This window comes from Equus przewalskii, chromosome 19, assembly GCF_037783145.1.
Source record: "Equus przewalskii isolate Varuska chromosome 19, EquPr2, whole genome shotgun sequence".
In the NCBI taxonomy this organism is placed as follows: Eukaryota; Metazoa; Chordata; class Mammalia; order Perissodactyla; family Equidae; genus Equus; species Equus przewalskii.
The window spans coordinates 12,518,515-12,521,015 of NC_091849.1; positions in this window are offsets into that span (position 1 = coordinate 12,518,515).

Genomic DNA, 2,501 nt, shown 5'->3' on the forward strand with positions numbered 1-2,501 from the left:
TACAATTTTTTGAGAAACTTAAAAGACTAAAAAAGAGGAAGCTCAGACTGACTCCCGAGGAAAGACATGCAGTGGTCCAGTGGGCATGAGCCACACCCAGAATAAACACAGTCAGGCATGCCTACGATTCTTCAAGGCTTTCAGATCTTTGGAAGCCATCCCTCAGGAGTATTTCACATTGCAAGAAATTTTAGTTCTGTCATTTCTAAACTGATTAACTCACGGTTGAGGGGAGAGGGGTCCGAAAGTGTGGCACTGCGCCCCTATTTCTTCTGGAACACAGCAGTGCCCTGGATCTGAGAAATCTTTGGTGAAAATATCAGCATTTTCAACAAATAAAATATCCTTTGACTTTAATAATTAAACTTTCATATCTTTTACAACAAAAACAATACTCAGAGCGCAGGCATTACTGGAAATTCATGAAATGAACCCTCTTTTTTGGGTCAGTGTTTACTACAATCCTGATTGTTTCAGAAAGAAAACTTTATGAAAGGAAATCAAGAGCGTTTCTCCAACCCCACGAGTACTGCAATAACAGGAAACAAAACTCCTATTTCTGTAGTTTGCCAGATAAGAACTGAATAGTAGATTTTTTTGAAGGCATGTGGCAAATACTGTTAAAGACGTATAAATTACTGTCTATTGCACGGTCTTGGCTGGGTGACTCACATTGTAGCTTCTATTTCTGGTTGGGGGAGACACATACATTTGTCATTGCTTCAGAAAATGCTAAAAAAATGACAAGTTGGCAGAAGAGAGTTTGTTGCTAAGAGTGAGGCCCTTTCTGCCTTGGTCATTCGGTGGAGCCACTCTGCCCCAAGAACATTCTAGAACATGAATTTGAAACAAAACAAGGGCCAATTTACTAAGCAGTTGAAGGTACTTTCCATTGGACTCCTGAGCTGCTGCAGTTCAGATGTTCTCTAAGACTGGAAGAAATAATGGCACCCAGTGGCCTTGAATAGGATCTTTCTTTCAAATATACAAGGCGATGTCTTACACACTTTAGTCCAGGGTAGATTTGCTTTTTACATATTTTATAATGCAAGTACAATAGCTAGCTGGCCTATTACAATATACTTCCTCAAACTTTTCTCAAGTTATGTTGTAACAGCAAACATAATTAGGGAGGTATGTGTTTTCGTTTTAAAGTGTATCCTCTTCAGTAGCTTTGAAAAGGGCAGGAAAGACAGCAAGTAGGTCATTTAAGACATAAATCTCTCAAAACACACCTTCTAAGATTATATTGCTATTGAAATGCGTACAATGAGCGATTCTTTAAGCGATAGTGCAAAGGTTCTTTTCTGGTCACGGTTTTCAGCTTTTCAATCATGACAACTGATTATCAGTTTCCTTATTTGCTAAGACATCACTGATGTCATCCATTGTTGGCAAGGTGCAAAGAAAAGAATTTTTAATATAGGATTATGTCAAAAATTGTGAAATGTTGCTGAGACCAAGTAACAGAGGATGAGATTAGTGCTTCTGTTGAATGTATTATTGTTACAACATTAGGGAATTATAAAGATGCAAAATAAGGTGCCATAATTCAATCCCCAAACCCGGATTCAGTCACCACCAGCATTTTGCCGTGTTTGTTATGCGTTTACTTTTTACCTCTATAGACTGCATTTATCCACAATTTTGTATCCTGCTTTTATTTCACTTAACTTTGTATCATAAACAAGTTCCTATCTATTAAAATTCTATGCAAAGATCATTTTTATAAATGTGTCCACTTTGTATGAATATACCATAATTAACATAGCAGGTTGTTTGCAGTGTTTCCTGTTGTAAATAATTCTGTGTAAAACATCTATGCAAAAGTACCCCTTTTCTTATTACTTAGGATTTCCTCAAGATCCTTAGGAGTGAAATTACAGGGTCAAAGATATAAATTTTTTAGAACTCTTGACACATATTGCCAAATTCTTTAATGGAAAGGTTGTCCCAACAGAAGTTTATGAAGGTAAGCAGGAAAATGTGCTTAATTTTCTTTAATTTGGCCATAGTTTTACGAAAAATTATACTATAGTAAACAGAGCATTTACTAAAGACAAGCCGTTGAAATATTTTTGTTTAAGGTAAAATGAATGAGGAAGGTATCTTTAAATTACTAGTAAATGCTAAGAATTTAAAAATATATTAGTCAGGAAAACATCGCAGGCACTTTTTTAAACTCCTTTTCTTTTTTTGGCTGGGGAAGATCAGCCCTGAGCTAACATCTGTTGCCAATCTTCCTCTTTCTGCTAGAGGAAGATTGTCACTGAGCTAACATTTGTGCCCATCTTCCTCTATTTTATGTGAGACACTGCCACATCATGGCTTGATGAGTGGTGTGTAGGTCTGTGCCCAGGATCCAAAACGGTGAACCCCAGGCTGCCTAAGCAGAGTGCACAAACTTAACCACTACTCCATTGGGCCAGCCCCTAAACTCCATTTTTTAAGAATAAAAATAATCCCTTATATTTTCCACCTGCTTAGTTGCTTGCAAATAC